Source organism: Ambystoma mexicanum, chromosome 11 (genome assembly GCF_040938575.1).
Source record: "Ambystoma mexicanum isolate Mex_15411 chromosome 11, UKY_AmexF1_1, whole genome shotgun sequence".
NCBI classification, from domain to species: domain Eukaryota; kingdom Metazoa; phylum Chordata; class Amphibia; order Caudata; family Ambystomatidae; genus Ambystoma; species Ambystoma mexicanum.
Genome location: NC_090934.1, coordinates 938,438,273 through 938,464,092, shown reverse-complemented (window position 1 = coordinate 938,464,092; position 25,820 = coordinate 938,438,273). Strand labels below are relative to the sequence as shown.

Here is a 25,820-nt window from a genome sequence, read left to right as displayed (position 1 = left end):
CTTTCATAGTTTCACATGCTGTGAATATTCCCTGTCGTCAGGCTGGAAATCCTCAGTTACTTTTTGATTCCCCTTGCCCTAGGCAAGAAGAACCAAACTTTTGTAGCCTAACACCCTTGTTAAGGGTGTTTTTGGTCCCCACCAATAGGACCTCAAGTAGCCCTAGACTAGACCCTCCTCTTCCTCTTCCCCTCAGATTCTAACTGTGTATTCAGCTGGGGGAGTCCTCTGGTTTTTCCACAATCAGAATTTTAGGTTAAACTTTTCAAAACAACAGTTTCAAAGAAAAAAAGCATTTCTCCAGCATGGGGTCTGGCATGGATTCATATGCTCATGAATATTCCCCGTCGCCAGGCTGGGAATCCTCGGTAAAGAAAAAATCAGTATCAGTTTCGTTTCTGATCTGTCTTTCTTAGTAGTAACCAATCACTGGTCTCTGGGTTATACTGCCCCCAGCCAATGACAGCCTTCTCCCTAAGCCCCGCCCCTGGCAGCCATCCTCAGATTTTTACTGCACGCTCAAGTGTTGGGAGTCCTCGTGCTGTAGCTCTCGAGCTTTTACTGCGTTTTGTGCTTTTTCAAAGATATTTATCTCATTTTTCGGTTTAATCGAGCCTTAAGCTCCACCGTTTCTACTTCCGATCAACAGGGACCCATTTCGGATTTATCTACGCCCCTCAAGGGTGAAGATTTCGTCGAATTACGCTTCTTGGAGGATTCCAGAAGTTTCTGAGGCCTACCTCGTGGACGAGAGGAACATGGCCCAGGAGAAGGGAAGCTCGACTCCCGACAAACTGTTCCGGATCTGCCCTTGATGCAACCTCCAAATGTGTTCAAGGAGGACGAGCATTCGAAATGCCTTTACTGCCTCCACGAGGACAAAACATCCATGGAGAAGGACTGTGCGTTTTGCTTTAACATGACGGAGCGGACGATGAGGGATCGCCGGACCCGTCTCTCCAACTGGCTGGAAGGCCAGAGCCCAGCAGGTGAGAAGAAGAAGTCTGAGCGGTCTTCTAAGTCCTGTGAGGGCGCCCCGGCGACGGGGGCCCAAGAGAAGGCAAAGCACCGCGTGTCCGCGGGCACTGGGAGCGCCTAACGGTCGGGCTCCTCTGCTGCCAGGCATGGCGCACTTTCACCGATGCCATCAACCGCGAGCCAACCTTCTGGCTCGGGGAAGAGAAAACCCGAGAACCCGGCTAAGCTTCTGGAGAGGCCCCGGTCGATCTCGGAGGAACCGGCCGATGGGGAGCGAGGCAGTGACCCTCCCCCTAAGGTGAGGGCCTCAAGCGCGCCCAAGGTGGTGAATGCCTTGATTCACCTGGCTAAGGCCTCTATCGAGGGAGTCGCTGCTGCCCTGGCGAAGCCTGTGGAGACTATCCCAGTGGAGGCGACCTCGGGCCCAGAGTTTCCCTGCCTCCGCAGAGGGAATCCTCTTTTAAGCCCATCTAGAAGACCCCCGTGAAGACCATGGTGGAAAAAGAGGGGGGGCGTGGCCATTACGGACACAGACACAACCTCCGAGGAGGAACTGGCAGAGAATTTGAAAGCGACCCAGCCCCTCCGGAGGAATCCCGAGGAAGGGGACGACGAGAGCGAGGGTGGCAACGACGCCGAGGTTCCCATGGAGGAACAACCGTCGCTCCCGGCACACCCGTCGCAGCCCAAGCCTCAGGACAACTCGGCGGACATTTTGACGGCAATCCAAGCCTTATGCACGGAGATAAGGGCGAGACTGCCCCTACCCCCGACGGACGACCCAGCTTTACCGGGTCCGTCGGGAAGCCCTCCGAACAAGAGGAGGAGAATTCATCCAGTGCCCCTTCAGCCCTCACGGCCTTCTCAGCCTCTGTCGCCTTCCCCCGATCCCGAGGGACGACACGGGAACGGACACGGCAGGGACGGATCACGACGGCGGTGAGGACGGGACTGGCCTCCCGTCTCCGATTCCTCGGGCGTCCTCGCCCGACGAGATTGGCTCCTTCCACGCCATGATTGCCAGGGCATCCGACGCCATGATTGCCAGGGCATCCGAGCTTTTTCAACTCTGCCCTGAGGAGAAGAAGAATGAAGGCTTCCTCTACCAACAGCACGAGGCCAAAAGGAAGACGGTCCTCGCGGTGCCGTTGCTGGATGACATTTGGGACGAGGGACTTGCCCTCCTCAAGAACCCGTCCATGACACCTGCCAAGAGGGACCCGTACGAGAAGAAGTACCGGGTCCCCGACACCACCCCGTTTTGCCTTAGGGCGCAGCCGACCCCGTATTCGGTCGTCTCGGCGGCGGCCAAGAAGAAAGCCGGGGGGTGGGGGCATCGGCTTCATCCTCAACTTCCCCACCGGACGGCGAAGGAAAGAAGCTGGACGCCGTGGGGTGACGAGTCATCTCGTCGGCGGCGACGACGATTAAGGCGGCCAACGATCTAGCGATTGTGGCCCGCTACGACTGGGAATTGTGGTACAAGATCGCCCCCCTGTTGGACTTCCTCCCGGACGACAAGAGGGCAGAGGCCCTGGCGATCCTACAGGAGGGTGAGGTGGCGTCGGACCACGCCATTACTGTGGCCACGGACATTGCTGACACTGGTTTCCGCCAGTTGGGCAACAGCGTTTGCCTTCGACGGCGGGGGGGGGGCTCAAGGCAACGGATTTCCGCCAGGACGTGCAAGCCAAGGTTTTGGACATGCCCTTCGACGGGAACAATCTGTTTGGAAAGACTGTGGATGAGTCGCTGCAGGCCATCAAGACGGACACGGAGACGGCTCGGGCATTGGGAGTTCTGCAGCAACAGCGGCCGCCCTTTCGGAACTCCGGAGGCAAGCAAGGTGCCTCCAAAGGATTCGGCGACGGCTCCTCGACCTACCGTCAGGCGGCCCACTCCACGTCGCAAGAAGCCTACAGGGGACGAGGCAAGACCGGTGGATCTCGCCATCGTCGCCAGGGAGGCCAGGGCGGCAAGGCTGCTTCCAAGCAAGACTGAACCGGCCGTCGCGTCGGGCCCCCACTGAAGCACCCCAGTGGGAGGCCGGCTGACAAAGTTCGTCAGCGTGTGGAAGTCCATCTCCACCGACCGTGGGGTGCTGGACGCCCTGGCCCACGGGCACACTCTGGAATTTCTAAAGAAGTGCCCCAAATTCCTCCCATGGCCAGGAAGGAAAACCACGTCCCTCAACTACTGTTAGAGGTAAGGGCGACTGCACCTGCAAGGGATCCACGTCTACCCCTACCCAGACGACTGGCTCATCCGAGCAGGGACAAGGGAACTCGCCGTCGAACACACAGCAAAGACTGTCCGGCTGCTCACGGACCTGGGATTCTCCATCAACTTCCCCAAATCCCACCTGGTTCCGTTGCAGGTCGCACTGTTTCTGGGAGCCAAGCTCGATACAGTAGCGCAGTTGACCTCGCCTTCGGAGGAAAGAACGCAGGCCATCCTGGGCAAGGTACAGCGTCTGCTGGCCACGGACGTGGCCAGAGTGAAGTCCATCAAGTCCCTTCTCGGGATGATGTTCTCTTGCATCTATCTGGTGCGCCTGTGCAGGCTTCAGATGCGTCCTCTGCAGCAGTTCCTCGACGCCCGTTGGACGCAAGCGACGGGCAGCTTCGAGGACAAGATCTCGCTCAGCGAAGTATTCCACCAAGGTTTTTGATGGTGGGGCACGTGGGCGCATTTCGCCGCGGGCACAGATTTTCAGACCCCAGTATACCAGGTGACAGTGACGACGGATGCCTCCCTGGAGAGGTGGGGAGCGCACACCGGAGATCTTCACGCGAGAGGCCTGTGGCTCCCGGAGGAGAGGCCGCTCCACATCAACATACTGGAGCTCCGAGCAGTGTTCTGGGCCCTCAAGTCATTCCTCCCGTCCCTCAGGGGCAAGGTGGTGAGGATCTTCACCGACAACACCACCACAATGTTCTACATCCGGAAGCAGGGAGGAGCCAGATCCCCAGCCCTGTCCAAGGAAGCCCAGGATCTGTGGCACTGGGCCGTTGCCCAGGGGATGTTTCTGGTGCCTTTTCATCTAGCAGGGATAAAAAACACCATCGCCAACTCACTCAGCAGGGAGCTGCGCTCGTGCCACGAGTGGGAACTATGCCAGGATCAAGTGGATCAACTCTTCCGGCGATGGGGCAAACCCCAAATTGACCTGTTTGCGACGGCGCCGAACACCAAGTGCCAGAGGTTCGCCAGCAGGTTCCCCCAGCCGAGGAGCATGGGCGATGCTTTCTCGTTCCCCTGGGACGACCTGTTCCTGTATGCGTTCCTGCCGTTGCCGTTGCTGCTCAGGCTCATCAACCAATTCAAGAGGTCCCGGTGCAGGACGATCCTCGTCGCACTGAGGTGGCCGAGACAGATATGGTTCCCGGACCTTCTGTACTTGTCAACATCCCCACCAGTCAAGCTGTCAACGGACGCAGATCTTCTCTCCAGAGTAGAAGGCGCCATCCTTCATCACGACCCGGAGTCGCTGAACTTGCAGGCCTGGTTCCTGCAGCGCTAGAGTTTGGAGGGTACGATATCCTGGCTGACTGCAGAGAGGTTCTTGCAAAGGCCAGGGGGTCCTCAACTCTCAAGTGCTACGGACACAAGTGGAACAGGTTCTCTGTCTGGTGCCGTGCACAGAAGATTAACCCTCTACGGATTACAGCCCCTCAAGTGCTACCGTACTTACTGTCGCTGGCCAAAGCTGGGCTAGCTCACGCTTCCATCAAGATACATCTGGCAGCGATTTCCCGATACACCAGAACTGCAGGACGGTTGTCCCTGTGGTCTCATCGCCTGGTGAAGTAGTTTATGAAAGGACTGTTCCGATCATTCCCGCCGGTGAAGGCTCCAGACCAGGCTCATGGGCCTGCCATTCGAGCCCTTGTATTCGGCCCCGTTGAAGTTCCTGTCGTGGAAGACAGCGTTCCTTGTGGCCATCACCTCTGCACGACGTGTGGGAGAGATTCAGGCCCTTTCATGCAAGGCTCCATACTTGACTTTCCATGAGACGAGGGTGGTGCTGAGGACGCACCCCTCCTTCATGCCCAAGGTGCCGTCGGAGTTCCATCTCAACGAGCCCTTCGTGTTACCAGTCTTTTTCCCGTTGCCTTTGTCGCCGGCCGAGAGGACTTTGAACTCGCTGGATGTAGCTAGAGCGCTGAAGTTCTACGTGGACCGAACTAAGAGTTTTCGGAAGACATCACAGCTGTTTCTGAACTTTGGACCTGTGAACCAAAGGAAGGCTCTCTCGAAGGTTTCCATTTCCAGATGGCTCTCCGGCTGCATCATGCACTGTCATCGGTTGGCAAACTGATCGTTGCCCGGCCGTCCGAGAGCCCATTCGACCAGAGCGATCGCTGCTACCACAGAGTTCTTGTCCGGTGTGCCCCTGCTGGACATCTGCAGGGCTGCTACGTGGAGGTCGACGCACACCTTCACGAGATTCTACTGCGTCGACCGGGATTCCAGAGAGGAGTCCAGAGTCGGCCAGGCAGTGCTGCGCAACCTGTTTGCTTAAGGTGAGCCTGGTGAGGAGGTAAGAGATGCTTAATGTTGAGTTTTATGTAATGCTTAATGTTGAGCCTTGCCACCTCCCGTGGTTGTGCATGTGTGTACTGCTATGTATTCTTATATTCATGAGCAGGTGAATCCATGCCAGACCCCATGCTGGAGAAGGAACAAGTTACTTACCTGTAACTGTTGTTCTCCAGCATGGGTCTGGCATGGATTCACATGCGAACCCTCCCTCCTACCCCTCTGCGGCTCTTCACTTGGTCATACTGCCACTTTACGTGCTACCAAATCTGAGGATGGCTGCCAGGGGCGGGGCTTAGGGAGAGGGCAGTCATTCGCTGGGGGCAGTATGACCCAGAGACCAGTGATTGGTTACTACTAAGAAAGACAGATCAGAAACGAAACTGATACTGATTGTTTTCTTTACCGAGGATTCCCAGCCTGACGACGGGGAATATTCATGAGCATGTGAATCCATGCCAGACCCATGCTGGAGAACAACAGTTACAGGTAAGTAACTTGTTCCTTTGCCTACAAAAAATCAAGTACACTCTTCAAGGTGAAGACCCCTTTTGAAGCGCCTCAAAAATGTATATGAAGGAGATAAGCACTCTGACTGCATATATTACCTTTACCCCACCACACCATTGAAAACGGCACCACCTGCCAAGGTCTTAGACCCAAGATTCTCAAAGAAAGAAGAAGGCTCTTCTGCTTGCTCAACGAGGGGAACTACCCTGAATACCCTTCCGACGTTGAGTCGACCAAAAGCATGGCTGCTCCCACTGGGAAACGAACGCGATCGAGGGAAAGGGCCAGGTCGGAAGAACGCTGGTGAAGAAGGTCAAGCACGAGATCACCCATGGCTACAACCCGTCGTCAGCGGCCGAAAGACTGAAGGGGCCAGATGGGCTGTCATCGCCCGCCGAAGGCCAGTCATCACTGGGGGGTGGAAGCTGGCACAGCTGTGGAAATGGAGCGACAAAAGTCACGTAAAGTCGGCCCGTCAACGTCACTGTTGATGAAGCACCAGGCGCCTGACCCTTCAACAACACCACATAAAATTGCCTCGTCAACGACATCTCACAAATCCAGCTCGTCCACAGTGACATCTCACGAATCCAACTTGCTCAAAACCAGCTTGTGTGCGACACCATAGAAACCGGACTTGTCAACGAAAAAAGCCATGGACATAGACCACACCAACACGGTCCTGTCACCATGGCCTACAACCTCTGCAGTGGGGTAAGACACACCTCCAGGCCTCAAAAATCCACGGAAGCAGGGTCTGTCACCAACATCGTAGACAACAACCCTGTCAACGGCAGCCCCATTAACGGAAATGCAGGAACTTTCTCAGGAGGTGTAACCCCCACAGTCCGACAAGGCCACCTAGCCACAACACATCAGCCAGGTCTCTCCTATCCAGTACTCTGACCTGATACCAGAGAAGATATTACAGTACGAGGTGGATACCGACTTCGAGGTGCAGCATCAACAGTCAGACTCGGAACAGTCAGTAATATTACAGGAGGAGGCTCCATCTAGCCTGTCTTTGCCAGGGAGTCCTATTCTGGAAGGGGACCTGACAGTTGGACGACCACAAGAGGAGGCAGGTCGGACAGTGCAACAACCACAGGAAGAGGCAGGCCCGGCTCCGCTCATGGGGCACACCCACCAACAAATCCAAAAAAGGGAAGTAAGGGCACTGTTAACCAACCCACAGGCCCTACTATCCATGCAAGTGCTCACGTCCATACCAAGGGTGATCACCCAGCTTGATGCAGCTCTGATGAGACCAGGGATGCTGGCCTTAAACCGCCACCTCAACAAGCGGTGCCACATGTACCACAACAATCTCCAGTCAGACCCAGGTCTATTTTGCGGGGAAGATCAGTAAGGTCCTCCAGAGGGCGCTTGCGATCCAGGTAAATGTCTCTGTCCCACCCAGCATCCCCATGCTTTGGCCAATACTTAGGGGCAGGAGTGTCCAACGCTAACCTCTTGATCACACAAAAGGAGTTGTACCGTTTCAGCACCGACACGATCGGTGCCGGAATAAGTGGTACTAACAGATACAGATGCAGACAACCCCCGTGACACCACATTCTTGTCAACCACTGCGAGAAGGGACGATGATTGGGACATGGGGGACAGGAGTTTCCCTAGGAGGAGGAATCAGCAATGCCCCCCCCCCCCCCCTGACGACTTCACAGGGTTTCACTCTACGGTCATGAAAGCGTGCAAGGAGTTTGGCCTGCTCGCCTTTGTGGATGAGAAGCATTGCTTTTTATTTGACCATACGGGTAAGAGGCGAAAAAGGCAGTGGTCTCAATTCCCATCCTCGACCACGTCTGCATGAGGGGCTGAAAACAATGAAACAACCATCCACAATTCCAGCACTGAAAGGCTGTCTAGACAAAAAGTACAACCCGCCGAAAAATGCACCAAAATGTCTCCCTTCCCAGCCCTCTCCCGAGTCAGTGGTCTCGGCAGTGGCAAGCTGGAAGCTAAATCTGAGAAACAAAATAGCGCTATACCACCAGAAAATGAAGCGCAAAAGCAGGATGCTTTTGGGGAAAAGGTCTTAGTGATGGGAGCCACGACAGTTAATCCTGCTAACTCCCTTGCCATCATAGGCAGGTATGATAGGTAGATGTGGCATAAACTCGCACCAATCCTGGAGCATCTTCCAAAGGAGAAGCTTTAGGAGGCAGAGGCTATCCTGAAGTAAGGTGAGGAATCCTCCAACCTAGGTGTGAACATGGCGGTGGACCTGGCAGAAACAGCAATTGGCCAATGGGGTGATCCTAAGAAGACAAGCGTGGCGCCGATGTACGGATTTCCAATCGGATGTCCACCATAAAGTGGAGAACCGTCAACCTTTTTGTCAGTTCCGGGGAGCAGCTAGCAGAACATCCACGACCTCATCCAACAAGGGATGTCAATACTCAAGAGGCTCTACATACTACTCCAAGGGGGTACAAGAGAGAATACCAGGGACACCACAAATCGAAAAATTTACAACAAAATCACTGCCACAAGCAGCCCTCCGGATCCCAAAGGTGGATGGCAGGGTAAGTCCCAGCAGTGACAATCCATCCCACAGTGCCGTGGGAGGGAGGATCTCCAGGTTTGCCCGACACTGGTGACAAGTAACAAAGGACAAATGGGTGCTCGAGGTGGTAGTATACAGGCACCTAGTAGAATTTAAACAAACACCCCCTGCCATGCCCCCAATCCACTAACCATAGGCGCACAAGACCGCACTCCTACGAGAAGTGCAGCTTTTGCTGCAAAAAAGGGCCATAGAAAAAGTCCCCAGTAACCAAAGGGAAAAGGGAGTGTACTTCCGATACTTAGTCCTCTGCAAACTGGATGGAAAATGGAGGCCCCTTCTATACCTGATAAGGTTAAACAAATGTATAAAGCACCAAAAGTTCACTATGATCACATTACAGCAGGTCATGGAGGCAATGCAACACCACAACTACCTCGCGTCCCGGGAACTCCGGGATGCATATTTTCACATACCCATCCATCCAGGGCACCCGAAATATCTCCGGTTTGTGGTCGGAAAGTCACACTAACAGTTCAAAGTCCTCCCATTTGCCCTGAAGTCAACTCTCCCCACCTTCACAAAGTGCCTCGCACCAGTGGCAGCTAGCTTGTGCAAACAGGGACACCACCTCTATCCTTATTTAGACAACTGGCTGGTGGGATCGCCATCCAGGCAGGGAGCACAGTCTTTTATAGCTGCAACAGTGGGCTTATTACAAAAATTGTGCTTTGCCATCAACTACAAGAAATCCTGCTTGCGGCCGTCCAGGATGCTTATATTCCTAGGAGCGGAATTCTCCACCCAGGAAACCACAGTGCGTCCCTCCAGTGACAGAGTTCATACCCTTGCAGCCCTGCCAAAGACATTCACGCCGAGCAATGTAAAAACAGTGCATCAATGCATGCAACTACTTGGGACGATGGTGCCATGCATCCCACTGGTCCTGCACTGCAGACTTCATATAAGACCGCTACAAGAGTTCATGGCAGCAAACTGGACGCAGACCACCGGATCATGGGGGGGACAAGGTGCGGATCCCTCTCAAGCTGCACTCACAGCTTCAGTGGTGGGCAACCAAAACCAATGTCTGCAAGGGAAAAGCATTTCAGGATCCAACACCTGAAAAAACAATGGTTATCAACGTCTCCCTCTGGGGGTGGGCCGCTCACGTGGACCAACTGCATTTCAAGGGGCGATGGACGCCCGGGAGTTATCCCTACATATAAATGTACTCGAACTCGGAGCGGATCGGTGGGCACTCAAATCTTTCCTCATGATACTACAGAACCAAATGGTCAAATTCCTCATAGACCACCATAATGTATGATCTACTAAAGCAGGGAGGAACGAGATCCAGGATATTGTCCAACGAAGCTCAACTGACATGGCACTGGGCCATTGCCAACAGGATGTGCATTCAGCCATTCCCCCTGCTGGGGATACAGAATCAGACAGTGGACAGCCTCAGCAGGCAAATGTCCCAAAATCATGAATGGGAGCTCCACTCCTTGACGCTGCAATCACTGCTCCAATGCTGAGGTTGGCCAACAGTAGACCTATTTGCCACGATCCACAACAATGATACAGGCGTTCAAGCGGTAAGGCAAAGGGAAAATTCTGCACCACGACCTTCAATTGCTGTGCATGACGGAGTGGCTCCTAACTTAGGACAGTTCGGAAACTTAAACATATCACAAGTCTGATAGACCATTCCTGGCGGCGGCAAGAGCGCCTGCCACTAACAAATCATACCGCCTAAAGTGCAAGTGATTTTGCAAGGGGTGCGAAACCCATTGCCAATAACACTAGTGAAGACTGAACCCATTCTAGGTGATGCCAGAGGAGGTACTGTCATACCTGCTAGACCTAGCCAAACCGGGCCTTGCCCACAACTCCATTAAAGTGCACTTGGCGGCCATCTCTAGGTACACCAGATGGGAGAAAGGCGTCTCCCTCTACGGATGCAGACTCATAAAGCATTTCCTCAAAGGCCTTTTCAGGAGTTTTCCACCAGTAAGACGGATATCGCCGGAATTGAGCCTCAACCCTGTGCTCTCAGGGCTCATGAAGAAACATTTTGTACCTCTGGGATACTTGTCCTGGAAGGTTGCCTTCCTGGTAGCTATTACATCAACCAGGAGGGTGTCGCAGCTGCAATCCCTTGCAATCAACCAGCGATACTTGTAATTCTCATGACAAATCTGTGATTCGTTCCCAATGTGCCCACGAATTTTCACAAACATTCCACAATATCCTTGCCAGCTTTCTTTAGCAAGTCCTCCTCATCGGCAGAGGTGGCTTTACATTCGCTCAACCTCAAGCAATGGTTTAAATACTGCAGTGACAGGACGCAGTCCTTCAGGATATCAATGCAACTTTTCGTAGCGTATGGCCCGATGAATAAAGGCAATGCTGTATCCAAACAAAGCATAGCAAGGTGGTTCTCGTCAGCTATTGTTATACCACAAGTCAGCGGGGAAGCCCCTCCAGCCTCCCCCACATGCACATTCAACGAGAGCTACAGCAGCTTCATCAGAATGGTGGTCTGCGGTCCCAATCACAGACATCTGACAAGCTTCCACCTGGTCAGTGCTGCATACTTTCACAAGGCGCTACTGCCTGGAGAAGCAGCATGCCGAAGAAGTGCAGACAGAGCGATGTGAATCTATGAATGATCCCTTGTTGGAGAAGGAGAATGTTTCTTACCTGTAACTTCTGTTCTCCAGTATTGGTATCTTTCATAGATTCACATGCGCCCTCCTTCCACCCAGTCAGGTAAAACCTCTCGCACCCCAGGGACATCTGGTAGCAGGGGGGCAGAATCTGAGGGGAAGAGGCGGGTATAGTCTAGGGCTACTGGAGGTCCCATTGGTGGGGACCAAAACACCCATAACAAGGTGTTAGGCCACAAAAGTGAGGTTCTTCTTGCCTAGGGCAAAGGGAATCAAAAAGTAACCGGGGGTTCCCAGCCTGACGATGGGGAATATTCACAGCATTTGAATCTATGAAAGATACCAATGCTGGTGAACAGGAGTTACAGGTCCGAAACATTAATCTTCCCGGTAAGGGAGGGGTCTACTTGTTTGGGGGGGGCTTATTGTAATGCTATTGGCGTGGTGTGTACTGTTCCCTGTTGGTTTGTGAGGCGGGCTGACTCCAGGCCACTATGCCCGAGGCGCTGCAGCTTCAGCTATTCGGTGTGGTGCCACAGCTTTGTTGGTGGGGCTGGAGTTCTCAGCAGAGAGACCTGCCATTGCTCTCTCTGTGCGACGTCTCGGGTCCGCCCCGCTGTACGGCTTGATACCTTGCCGCCAATCTCGCTCCCAGTCAGGTGTTCCCATCTCTGCTTTATCCGGCGGCTCACCACCAGTTGCCCGTTGCGGCAACCCTCCTTGCTGGTCCTCTATGTGGTCCTCTGTGCAGCCGCAGGCATTCGCATCCCCTGTGCGGCTGCAGGCCCTTGTGGGGCGGGTCCTCTTTGCTGAGCCTCTGTGTCATATTGACACCTACTGTGCCCTCAGCCGTATTCTCAACCTGTGCTGCGGATGGCCTGGGACCTCGCGACCCCCCGTCCTGGGTCCTCAAACATGAAGAATAAAGTCCATCAGTCATGTAGAAATTTCACTAAAAGGGTGAAGGCCGAGCTGTATGGCACAGATAGTGAAAAAATGCTTCTCTACCTGAAGAGAAATAACACCCTCAAATTCTGGGAACATCCTAACCAGGTCCTTGAAAACTCACAAGGGGCTCATATTAACATTGTAGGAGGGTCTGCTTGGGTTGCCTACTTTATATAAATATATGCTCACGCCGACTTTTATGTCGTGGGTAGTGGAGCGTTCATTGATTGGGAGTTTTCTTTTTCTACAGATAATATTTTAGAGGTGATTTTAAAAATGAAGGCCTCTAAAGGGTTCTATGTGAAAGTGTCACCTGGGGAAAAAGTCGCCCGTGACCCCTAGAAGCCTTCCTCCACATATTCTAGGACGGGTATTAATTACTATTCCAAATCCAGTCTAGTCTTAGAATATTTGGGGAAAGTGCTTGATTTTCGTGGGAGTGCAAATTTGGGGAAATGTCGCCCCCTGGTGACTTTATCACTAAATACTCTCTAAAGCTGCTGGTCCAGATAGTGTAGCCCCATTACAATAAAACATGATTCTGAACTCTGGTATCAGTTCTTGACTAAAATATTCATGTCCCCTGCCTGCAGGCATCTCTCATACATTATTGCATTATATAAAAAAGGCAGTAGAGAGGACCCTGCCAATTATCGCCCTATTGCAATTCTGGATGGCCCCAGTAAGTAAGTTGTTACAAAAGGAGTTGGATCGCTTTGCCGCAAACTTGAACCTACTCAGTACATTTTAGGTCAGCTTCAGGAAAAGTCTAGGCATCTCACTAAATGGGTCCATTCTCGGCCATCTATATGCTACAGCGAAGAGGACCTCTGCTAAATCAATCTATATAGCCAGCATGGACATGACAAGCACTTTCGATTGAGTTATTCAGAAACGGTTTTGGGATAAGTTAAGACACTGGGACAATCCTGAAGGACTAGTGAGTTTAATTGTACTCCTTCATGAGAAAACGCAAATCAGGATTAGATTAAGTGCGGATGGCCTTCTTACTCGTGCCATTGATACCATTACTGGTTCAAGACAGGGCTGCCTCCTTGCTCTGCTACTTTTTAATTTGTATCTGGCAGACATTAATGAGCTATGGGACACTATTAATGTCGGGTAAAACTAGACGAGTTGACTTTCCACTTGCTTTTTCTGATGACTTGCTTTACTTCGATTTTACAAAGAAAGTTGACGATTTGTTTCTGCATATGCTATTGACCACAATCTTGTAGTTAACAGAAGCAAGTCTAACATAATCATTTTTTCTAACACATCTGCTAAAACAATCCCTTGGATAGTCAGAGACTTTAAGTTAGAAACAGTATCCTCTCTTAAATATCTGGGGTTTTCAATCCAGCAAAATTCGTCAATTTGATTGTTCAAGGAGCGTCTTAAGAGCACGGATGCTGCCCTTGTTAGCCAAACTTTAGAGATGTTGCTCAACATATTGTAGATTTTCTATTTTGCATGCTTTGAAGTTGGATTTATCTAAAATCGTCCCTGTGCTAATCTATGTCTTGAAGTGGTTTTCGTGGTTCTGGGTTCCTCTTTAAATTCTCTGGAAGGAATGAGGTAGACAAATGCTGTTGGTTTGGCTCAGTCTATTACATATTATGTATTGAACAAAAAGATGGGGAGGGTGGCACTAACTGTTTTGACATTAACTATCTAGTAAATTAACTGTCTAGCTGAGTCCCCATGGAAACAATCATAACACCAAATATTCAGCTGTGCGCGTTCTCGTCTGGTAGCTGCAACTTGCTTTGCTTCATTTTGGGTAAATTGGAACAAAATAACTGTTAGCTTAGCACACTGAGCGATTGTTTGAATTCTGAGCACTTGTGCAGAATATGGCACTACACTAGTAACATCAGCACTCCCAGTAAATTACCGAGGTGAGATCACCACTTCCTAGGATGGGTACCAGACCGCAAAGTTCTACAGAGTTAGCCGATTTCAGTCATTTAACCTCTTTTTCTAATGTCCGGCTATGGCCCATTTCAGTTGTTATGAGAGGTCTCTCCTTGGCGCTCCCCCTTTTTCAAGAGACCCTTCCACTCAAAAGTCCTTAAGACGCTGCCTAAGATGAATACATTAATACTATTTCTGCACATTTGTAAGTGCTACGTCTGCCCGACAGACGTGGTGGATGTCGGCTATTTTAACACGGAATGTCGCTTTTATGCTTTTTTGTAATAGAGTAATACCTTATACACGTCATTAGAGATAGCCATAACACCCATATGGGTCTGGCTGTAGTATATTTGGAATAACTACACACATTTAGCGTTATTCCACCACTCCGGTAGAACCCTAGTGGTTGACAAAAATCTTTCTCCCCTTACTTTCAGGGACCCTGGCTCCCATATACACTACCAGTCACGTTGCTGTGCCCTGCTGCAGTGTGATACTGCACTTCAGCATGGTGAGCACAGATGCGCAATATTCTCCCCGGTTTATGAGTGATCCAGTGCAATCTAATTTGCGATCAGGTAATGCAGATAATGGATGTTGATGAGATTTTTTCTCACCCGACAGGTCTGATTCTTTGAACAAGCTTTACTTGTGAGCTGGAAGGTTAGTAATGTATATTTTTCACTTTAAAGCACTACACAAAGTCTCTGTATTAAGCCTTGAGTAATTGTTTCCTTTATAATTTTCTAGGTAGGCATACCCTAATCACATTGATCAGTTGGAACCAATAGCTACCTTAGCCCTGAAGATGGATTTTACAGAAATCCAAAACGCGTTGGCAATAGAATAGACCCGATGGTGCTAACTATCTATACAAATTAATAAGGCGTTTGAGTGTCGCTACATTGTTACAAGAGACATCCTTATGAGATTCTGTTTCAGTTACACTGAGTTTTATGTTTAATCTAAGTTGTGTTTTTGAAAATTCTATTGCATTAAGTCTGTCTGACATGTTATGCGTTGAATGTGTCACAATGAAATATGTTGATTGATGAAGAGATATACATCGAAATATACACTAACCTGTGTTCGCTATGAAGTGATGTTCATAGAGATTATTTACCCTACACAACCTGTATGTTTAAATTAAGCATTGAATCGCTAGTCGATTGAATACGACTGAGTCTTCATTGAGGTCCATATTCCTGACTACACCCAGCATCCTGGGGTCTCAGGATTATTGACCATCTAACTTGACTTGGGACCATTAGTCCCCCTAGGAGTGCATAGGAGGGCTACATTGTGTATTGAGACATGAGCTGGGGCTCATGTCACTTGAATCTCTGGTGAATTGGAAGAAGCTGTGTCTTTATGCTATGATGTGGGATTTCCCACCAAACAGCCAATTTGAAGACTTAAACTAAATTTTAAATAAGAACTCAGCCCTATCTATGGACACATTAATTTATCCTCTTGTTCAAGTGTTGTCCGAGATAGATTCAGATGTGACCAAATTCGTCAACAATCCTCTTAAAGGGAAAAGGAGACTATATGAAAGAGATTGGTGTCTAACAATTGAAAAATTGAGTTCTTATTCTGAATACTGTGAATATTCAAAATGTATGAGGAAAAGGACATCTCTTGAAGTAAATTTATTTGTTTCCTTGTAACAAACCAATGACTTGGTATATCAGATTTAAACTAAACCAGCTAGCGGCTCTCAACTGTCTTGGACCTAGATTGAGTCTTAATAAAGTCAAAAGAAACACAGGTGCTTTGACAGATATTTACAGTCCTCTTTTGTTAATTCAGACTTGGGATTTTGGGGTAGGATGATATTTATTTATAACTGTCTTTGTATTGTTTCAAAAGCGATATATCCAGGTACAAAGCCATTTTTCAAACAGTTTATTCTTGCATAAACAAAATTTTCGTCGCTCATATTTGTCTACCCCCATCTCAATCAATACATTGGTTTATTCCAGGCATGCAATGGTTACATCTTATACATATAGACAATCACTATCTGCTCCCATAATGTACAAACTATGTCCAATCGTTCCCTCCTCTCTGTTCAAATGGGTTGTCACTCCATATCCACCTACTCGCTAGGGTAAGTAAGGCAAGTGTAAGACCCCTTCCCTCCCCCCCACAACCCTCTCCGTTTGCTGTTGTATTGGGGTGTGGGCTAGGATGATGTTAGGAGAAAATGCATAATTGACAATTGCATTTGGCAGGTTATTATCCATTCTTATTGTATGAAGTACTATCATTTTAAAAACTGTAGGAATTGTGTGCTGTGTGCTGTTTTAATGCTGAGGGCGTGTGTCTTTTTAAAATATTCGCAATCGGTGTTTTATACATTTTTTGGGTGAAGCTTTTTGTTGTGTTAAGCTCTTGATTTTAGGATAGGAATTATAAGAGTAAAATGTATGGTCTTTGCAATGTTTTCAGAAAATAGTTTTTGTCATGTAGTCGTTAAATTTCTATATTGTATTTTATAATATGGTTTGTGTAAGGTTTACTTTGAACCCAGAACACAATCCCCCAAAATGTAGCTTCTGGTACAACCAGTCGGCTGTGGCAGATCTCACAAGTGAGGCAGCTCTGCACTCAATGGCTTCCTGTTTCCAAGTTGCAACCCCTGGAAAGATTCGAGTAGGGCCACACACAGCTTTATCAGGCACAGTACTTGCAACAGGAATGGAACCCCTCTGGCCTGTCATTTTATGTTGTGTTACAGGGATACAGATCTATATTTGCAGAGTTTCCAGGTGCTGTGGTGAATCTGAATGAGTGGGCGAGAATTACAGTGTTTGGGATAGAGGGAAATTGCTGTTGCGCGGAGGCGTGCAGGCTGGAAGTCTCCTCTGTGTACCGGTCTGTGCCCAGTTGTGTTCTGTGCCGGGAACTTAGAGGCATTTGTGTCAGAAGGTCTGAGATTGTGCAAGGTCTTGCTGCCTGCACTCTGCATGATTGCATTGACTGTCATACAGCACGCGGAATTGCATGTAGATTCAATGTGTGTAATCATACATGAAACACGCAGTACGGAAACTTTCTGCTTCCACATGTTCTAAGCATGGTCTTCAATGACATACGGTCCGCAGCATTTTGCTTGTGTGCATCCATTTCTAAAAAGGATGCCCTACGCGTCGAAAGAGTTTGTCAATTTGAGGTTGTTGAATTAGTATTTATCTTTTTTTAACAGGAATCTGATTTCAAATATGAGTACGCGAATGTACTGGAGAACACCACACTTTGCCACCCACCATACATCACAAATTTAAAAACTGCCTTGCGCATGATTTCTGGAGAAATTGCACTTGTTCACAGCAGTTCGGGCAAAGTCTAAATTTTGAGGTCAAACGCAGCAAAGTGTGGTCATTTGTTGCATTGATTTGTTCAGGGCTTTAGGCATGGTGCTGTGCCCTGTAAAATACGTCTGGGCAAATCACTGCACGTTCCCAAGGAGCGAGTTATCGCCCACCCCATTGCTCCTCTGGAAGAAAGGAGAAAGAAGCAAAGGAAAACCTTGTGCTAGTGCCTGAGGCCGCATTTTCCGAATGCAGACACATTCTCCGAGAGCCACACATTTTTGCATCGTTTAACAAGGGATAGCCATTTTGAAGCATAATAAAGTAAGCATTGTGTTACAGTTGGCTCTGGATGCTTTTGTCACTGTGCGCAGAATTCATATTTCTTTGGACTAAAGGCCATGCAGACGAGGTGCACGGAAATAGCCTTATTTCGAGCTCTGACTACCTGGAGGTGCTAAGCTGTTATTCTCCAGCTTAATTCACCACTTAACGGGAAAGGGGCAATTAATCACCTACTCTATGCCTGATAGAGGGCTCTTAAAGTGAAGGTGAATGCTAATCTGTGATACTCTGTCTAATCTCTGGACACCTAATGTGCAGTGGTGGTCAGCGGCGTGCATTATTTGCCTAAGTGCTGGTACCCATTGTGCGGTGGGGGCCAGTCATTGAAATTCATAGCTTGGTCCCTAGTTTGGGGGCAGAGGGGACGTTCTCTTCCTAATCGTCAGGCACTTACTGGTGGATGAGGTGCATCTGGTGCCCACCTCCACCTTACTGCTGTTTGCTTAATGTACAGTGAGGGGCAGTTGGTGGCATTCATTGTCCAAACTCTGGCACCCAATTTCTGGGCGAGGGAAAGTGTGTGGCATTCTCTCGGCCAGGCTTTTGACAGCCGATGCACCCTTATCTCTGGACATCTAATGTGAGGTGAGGTGCAGTCTCCCACTGTGCTGGCATTATGCTTGGCCTCTTGGAACTACACTTGTTCCCCAAACGAAGAAAGAATGCATTTCAAGACCTCCTATCGATCCTATAGTGTTATTTATCAGGCCATTTTACAATGACCACTTTCCTGTACACACGGTCCGCCATAACCTCCCATTCTCTGCCAGAATTCCACTATCCTTCTTTTCCCTCAGTCTCCAGGTTCGTGAACAACTATTGTAATGTTCATTCGAGGGGATTGGGTCCTCTGACGTATTCCATATCCATGACAGTAATCACCGCAGCTGTGCTGCGGTGATTACTGTCATGGATATGGAATACGTCGTCGGACCATCCCATCGAAAGAACGTTACCAGGTAAGAAAGTAACTTGTTCTTCTCTGGCTACTCGTGGAAGGCTACTTTCACACTAACCTGCAAACCCCTAAACCTCTTAAAAAAACATTTGGAAACCTACTATTTCAGTCAAACTTTACCAAACTAGAAGACTCTCTAGCTAGTTCTTTGCACAACACCTCAGTGAAAGGACACCTGAAAGGCATCCCAGAAGCCATGTTCATGGCTATGAAGCTGACGTCTTTCAGGGAATCTAATCAGACTGTGAGACTGCAATACAATTAATTGCATGTCGTCCATTGCGATATTTTCAACTTCGTGGGGATAGATAATGAGTATATAGCTGTAGAGAGCTTAAGTCATGGAGAGCTTCATGGAGAAGCTCCTGACATTGAAAGAGCAGCACTCCTGGTGATTGTACAGGTGGAGTGCTTACTTATCTTCCATGAGGATGAGCTAGATTCTGATGAGGAAGAGGTATGCTCTTACCCCATGTGAAGTCAAATGCAGAGGGCATATGGGTCAGGAGGGGGCTTTTTGGCCAGAGCAAATCACCCACTAAGGTTCAACCCCTTGCGTGTGTATGTTGGGGATACCCTAGAATCCAGTGAGTTACCCAACCAGTATGCCACCCTGAAACCTCCCTTTAAAGCAAGACCCTTCCAGGGGGTCGATCAACACAATTATCAAAGGTTCACAGCAACCTATTTTTTGGTGTACTCTACATAAGTGTTCATTATTGGCTTATATTTTATACATGAAGAAGGCAATTATGTATAATTTTTAGATATGACCCATCCACATAGGTCCTTCACATGTTTTCGTCCGGCTCAGTATCATTGTGTGCATCTATGTCCGTGTGGTGTCTGGGCAAATGTGCCCCACAACCTACCTATCCAGCACCTTTTCACAACATTGGGAGGGAGCAGTCCAAATTTGGGAAACCAAATTAATATTTCTGACTATGTTGTTACCTCAAAACAAAAAAGAAAAAAAAGGAGAACATTTTGTTTGAGATATGAGCGGAAAATAAATCCTCATTTCAAGTTTACAACGGAAACCCAGAATTGGGATTGTTCTAATCTGGGTTTGGGTTAGAACAAATCCCTTTTGTTTTGAGGTAACAACATAGTCAGAAATATTAATTTGGTTTCAAATAATAAGCCTTGTTTCTGATTGAACGGATAAACTGAGCGTTAAGTTGACATATGCCTCTCTCCATGTTCGGTTTTTCCTTTTTCTGATTTCATGTACTTTATGTTTATGTTCAAGAATGTGTATTTGTTGATGCTAATGTTACTTTAATGCGCCCCTTTGTGTTGGGCTTCACTATATATATTTTTTCTATTCTTTTTGCAATTATAACATGTAAAATGATATTTATTTATTCTTCTGTTTTTGATATGACTGCATTTTCAATAATATCACTTTGATTCTTTAAAGACTTGGGGCTGACAATGTGTCCTTTGTTCTGTATGATGGAATGTAGTAAGAATAATCTTTGTGGTTAAACAGGATTGGACCAGGTAATTGCATTTAAATAATTTAAACCTAATAGGGCCAATCCACAACGCATCAGTAGCCTTTTTGCTTTAAATCTCCAGTACTCCGATGCTCCTATGCACTCCTCCTTTTCACCTCCTCGTGGTCCCTACCAGCTGTTTTTCATCCCTTCAACCCCCTCCTTTCCCTTTCCCAGTCTTTGGGGTCTTCTTCCTACCTATCTTCCCTTCTTTGCCCCTCTGGGCCTTCCCTATCTATGTAAGACTTTCTTTGCCACCCCACTTTCTCTTTTCCACTCTTGAGGATTCTTCTGTCCTGTATTCCCTATTCACCCCTCTGGGACCTAACTGTCTCTTTTTGGCTTACTGCACAAAAACCCACACTCATTTAAAAGTGGAAAAGGTCGCTTTAATGTGACAGGCCCAAGCTTACAATTAATGCTCACCTAGCTCCATGGCCTTACAGACTAATGAAATATTTAAACCACCCATTAACTAATTACACATTTTCATTTCCCCCAACAATTAAATAATTAAATGAAGCCATTTCCTCCCTAAATGTCCCTTGGACCCTACCATCTCCTTACCCCTTTCCCAGGCGTCCCGCTTTCTCCATGGGGCCATGCCCCTCCAGGCTCAATACCTGTTCCCCCGGGGTGGCCCGCTTGTGCAAACAGCACCACCCCCTCCTTTCCCGTGTCATTCCCCATTGTGCTTCCCTCCCCCCACATCAAAAGGGGCCATGCCCCCGGCACCAGAAAAACCTTCCCCCGAGGTGTTCTTTCTGCCCCACCCCCCCAACCCCTTTCCTTTATTTCCAACTCTTCACCCAATCTCCCAGCCAACAGCACAAGTCCGCCAAATAGTGATTGTTCCCATAAACCGACAAATGCACCCCATCCTCCCTAAAAATCATAAAGCCCTCATACACTATCTCCTTATGATCCATCACCTGTACTGCCACAGAGGCACAAAACTTCACCATCTCTCTGTTGATCCCCTTAATAGCCCGCTCTATAGCACCCTCGCTCCTTGCTCCCCTCCACACTCTACGCGGCAACAACTTAGTCCACAACACCTCCGCTTGCGGCCACATTTCCCGCACCCAGACCAAATCCTTTTTCATTTTCCTCAGTAGGGCCACCCCAGTATCCCTCACCAAGTCATTCTCCCCAGCGTGAATGATCAACACCTCCGGCGCCCCGTAGCGCTCCCGCAACCCTGCCAAGATTGGCAGCAACTGGTCCCAGCGCAGGCCCCCCAACCCGTGCCATCTTACCACCACCTCCTTATAGCTACACCCCAATTGCCTGCCCAGCACCCTTTTCTCCGCTTCTTTCCCAGCCCATTTAACAATTGAATGGCCGACAATCCACACTTGCGCCAACTTCCCCTCCTTTCGCACAGCATCTGAAAAAGAAATTACAAAATGACCACCACAATACAAATACCCCAACCCCACGTTGTCAGCCCCGCCCAAACCCCCCCATCCTTCAACAATTTCCCTTCTGAAAATCCCTGACGTACCCCTTGTATCTCCCAGACTTCCACCGCCCCAAACTTTTCACCTTATCCTCTGTGAAACCCAACCTCTTTCCTTCCGATGCCGCACCCATCCTGAATGAATGTGTCCCAAAATCCTCACCCTTTTCTCCCAACACCCGCAGAGCCTTACGCAGTACCCCCAAAACTTGTGCCGCTGAAACCGCTACCCCATCCTCGTGCTTGAACACCAAGCCCGTCTCCACCCCACACCGCTCCTTCCACAACCTGCCTGCCAGCACCGGGCATAAATCCTTACTCCCCCGCCCCAACAAAACCCAGGAACCCCTTCTCTTCTGGTCCGTTTTAGACTTATTAATCCTTATGTCCAAACCTAATTCTGTAATGTGTACATCCTCCCACTGCAGACCCCCAGATCCCCCTTTTCACCCCACCAACTCCGAAACCCGAAAGGCCCCAAAAAATAGCCACGTAAAACATGTCGCAAACAACTCCCCCTCCCATACCGACCAGCAAATTCCCCCTACTACCTTAACCAACCTTTGCAGCAATTCCGCCGATATCGGCCTCCTCCTGTCCTTGTCCCTCTTACTTTCCCTTGCCCATCCTTCCAACATCCTACTCGCCATTTCCCCCCCACTCGGCTGGAAACCCCAAAACCACTTCCCGTAAAAAGAATTCCTGCTAACTTCCCCGCTATAGTCGCTCTTGACCAGCCCCTGTCCATACACCTCAGGAGGAAATTCACGACATCGTCCCTCCTCCTCTCTTCCGCATCCCATGTTCCTTTCCAACTACGCGCTCCCCCCCCCCAATAAAATCCTCCCATGCCCTCCTGTACGCCTCCTTAGACGCCCCGGCCAATGAACCCTCCACCAAAGCCAGCGCTCTCATCTTCCTATCTTCCACAGCTCTTCGGGAATCTGCTGCCCCTCCTGATCCGCCTCTGGAGCCACTCCATGGAATCTCTGCCATTGAAAACGAGATAATGCATCAGCGATGCCATTATCCTTCCCCGGCACATGTGTTGCCTTAAACACCACATTCAGTTCCATGCATCTCAGCACAAACTCCCTCATGAGTCTCGCCACCCTCTGATCCTTTGCTGACTGCCTGTTTACCACGTGGACCACACATTCATTGTCCACATTAAAATTCACTTTCCTATCCCGCAAATCCTTCCCCCACAGCTCCAATGCCACCAATAGTGGGAAAAACTCCAGGAATGCTATACTCCTTCGCTCCTTCAGCCACAGTTCCGGCCATTTCTCCGCACACCATTTCCCCCCCCCCAAAACACTCCGAAACCCCCCGCTCCTGCCGCGTCCGAAAATATCTGTACCTCCCATGTCACCGGGTCCCCCTGTAACCACATTGACACCCCATTGAACTTCTCCAAAAAACGCAGCCAAATTCTGCAGTCCTCCCGCACTGACCCTGATACTCTAATCCGGTGATGTGGGTATTTTGCTCCCGCCATAGCCCTCGCCATGTTCCTACAAAACGTCCTCCCTGGGGCTACCACTTTACATGCAAAATTCAGATGCCCTACCAATCTCTGCATGTCAACCAGTGTCATTTTCTTGGCCCCCACTGCCTTTTCCAGCAACACTACCAGTTTGCTCACCTTGTCGTGCGGCAAGCGTGAGGTCATAGCCACTGAGTCGAGTTCAATTCCCAAAAATGCCAACACCACTGCAGGCCCTTCTGTTTTGTCTTCCGCTAACGGCACCCCCGACTCCTCCATTAACTCCTGGAACAACTTTAACATCCCCTTGCACTCATCCTCTCTATCTGCCCCGCTAATGAACAGAAAATTGTCCAAATAGTACAGCACACTCTCCCAACCCGATTTAAATGAGAAAACCCACTGCAGGAATGAGCTGAACCGTTCAAACAGCGCACAGGAAATTGCGCACCCCATTGGCAAGGCTTTGTCTATGTATATGCGATCCTCAAATTGCAAACCTAGCAACCAAAAATCCTCCGGGTGCACCGGCAATAACCTGAACGCCGCTTTGATGTCACACTTGGCCATGAAGGCCCCCCGCCCTTCTTTCCTTACCAACTCCACTGCCTGGTCAACACTTGCATATACAACCCCACATTCTTCCGGGGCAATGAAATCATTCACTGACATGCCCTCCGGCCAAGACAAATGGTGTATTAATCGAAACGCCCCCGGAGCTTTCTTGGGCACCACCCCCAGTGGGGATATAACTAAGTCACCCGGTAGGTCATCAAATGGCCCTACGATCCTTCCCGCCGCTATTTCCTTGCTCAATTTTTGCCTTACCACCTCAACATTTTCTCTGGCTGACTTCAAATTTTCCGCCCACCGACGCACCCTTGGGCCCTGGTACCCCAATTTGAAACCCTGACAAAAACCCTCACTCAAAATCTTAGCCCCTTCCCTGTCCGGATAAAATTGCAACCATTTTTGCAGCACCCCCACTTTAATTGGCATAAAAGCTTTTCCCCACAACCCCTCTACCTGCTCCTCTTCCCCCTCCCCCTGTCTCCTTGTTCGAAACACTGGGTGAGCGGGTGTTTTCCTCCACACTTGCTACACTCATGCCTGAACCTACACAGGGTCCTTGTGCACCCGTCCTTATTAAACGCCCAGCACGCTGCTGAGGACCGTCCTCTACCTCCTCCCCCTCCCCCCGCATGGGCGGGGCAACCAAGAAAGGGCCGGAAAGGCACGGGCAGCCCACTTGCCGTGTGCAATGTCGGGGCAGGCCTCGTTGGGTCATCCATTGCAGCCAAAGATCCATATCTATCTCCCCCCAAACCACCTGAGTATCCTCTGCCATTCTCGCTCTGAATTCCTCATCATACCTTACCCAGGCAAAGACCCCAAAACTCGTGAAAGCCTTCCTGATTACATCCATATATTTAAGCAGGGCCACGCACCGCTCCGGAAATTTTTCACAATAAACACTGGCATAAATGATAAACGCGGACGTCCAATTCTCAATTGTCACCGGAACCCTCAGACGCGAAGCCAGTTCCTTCTCTTCTTCTTTAGACCCCTCCTTTGCTCTCACTTCCCTATGGAGTAATTTAAAAACATCTACAAATTCCCCTGCCTGGATCTTTTCTTTGGTCGCTGCCATCAAGTGTGCCACCACCGGTTTTGTTATCCCCGTGTATGGCAACTTTTTCTCTTTTCTTTTCCCTTCGTCCTCCTTATCTTTACCCGCTTGCACCTCAAGCACCAATGGCTCCACCTCCTTGTCCGTTTGGACCTCCGCTGAGCACATGCTCTTCTCATCCCCCGCGGCTCTAATGGCCTGTACACCAACTTCTTTCCTTATCCCTTGCCGTGCCTCATCTTCGTTTACCGCCCCCCTTCTCGTGTCCCCTCTCTGCCATGCATATGACCAATCCCTTTCCCGCTCCCCTCTTTCCACGCCGGCCGTATGCGGTCTGACGTCCACACCACTGCTCCTCGTCTCTTTTCTTAGAGGGCTCCTACTGCGGGGACAAGACATGTCAGAAAACTCACCCAGCCAATAGTCCCCCCGAACTCCTGCCCCCCGACTGCCCTGCACCTGCCTATCAAGATCCCTCCTCAAACTTCCTCTCTCCTCCCCCCTTTCCCTTAAAGCCCTATAAACTTCTACCTCCGACTGCCCCACATAATCCTCCAATCCAACTCCATCACCCCTCAAATACCATTGTGGATGCCAGCTTCTGCCCGAGTTGCGTTGATCTTCCTCTTGCGAGCCCGGGGTGTCCGCCCCGCCACTCCTCTGACGTCTTCTCGGCGGGGCCGCGGAGACCCCTGCCTGGTCCTCTTCTCTCGAGCGAGGCGTTCCGTCCTCCACCCTGTAATCCTCATCACTAGGGGCCGTGCTGCACCCTCTAGGCTCTCCTTGCGCTGACCGAGGAGGGGCCGTACCAAAACCCTCTTCCTCCACCTGACCCCCGGGGGCTGCGCAGCGCCCTCCGCCCTCACTCAACCTACTCGGGGGGGCCGTTCCGTGCCCCACTCTAACCTCCTCGATTGATGGAGACCTCTCCCTCCTCCTCCCGCCTGCACTCTTCTGCAGGTATTTTCCCCCTCTCCCCCTCTGCCCTGTCACCCCCTTCTGCTCCCCCCCCCCCGC

At 49.8% G+C, this 25,820-nt stretch overlaps 1 protein-coding gene across 4 annotated transcripts in view; it reads left to right on the top strand.

Moving 5' to 3' along the window:
* LOC138503949 (GTPase HRas) overlaps positions 1–25,820 on the top strand; it is a 609,987-nt gene that overhangs the window by 214,197 nt on the left and 369,970 nt on the right. The window contains exon 2 of one of the 4 annotated variants that reach the window (XM_069624075.1): positions 14,725–14,763. The exons of the other annotated variants lie outside the window; for them this stretch is intronic. The gene's annotated coding sequence lies outside the window, so the exon portion shown is untranslated. The remainder of the gene's footprint in view (positions 1–14,724; positions 14,764–25,820) is intronic. 4 annotated transcript variants of the gene reach the window in all.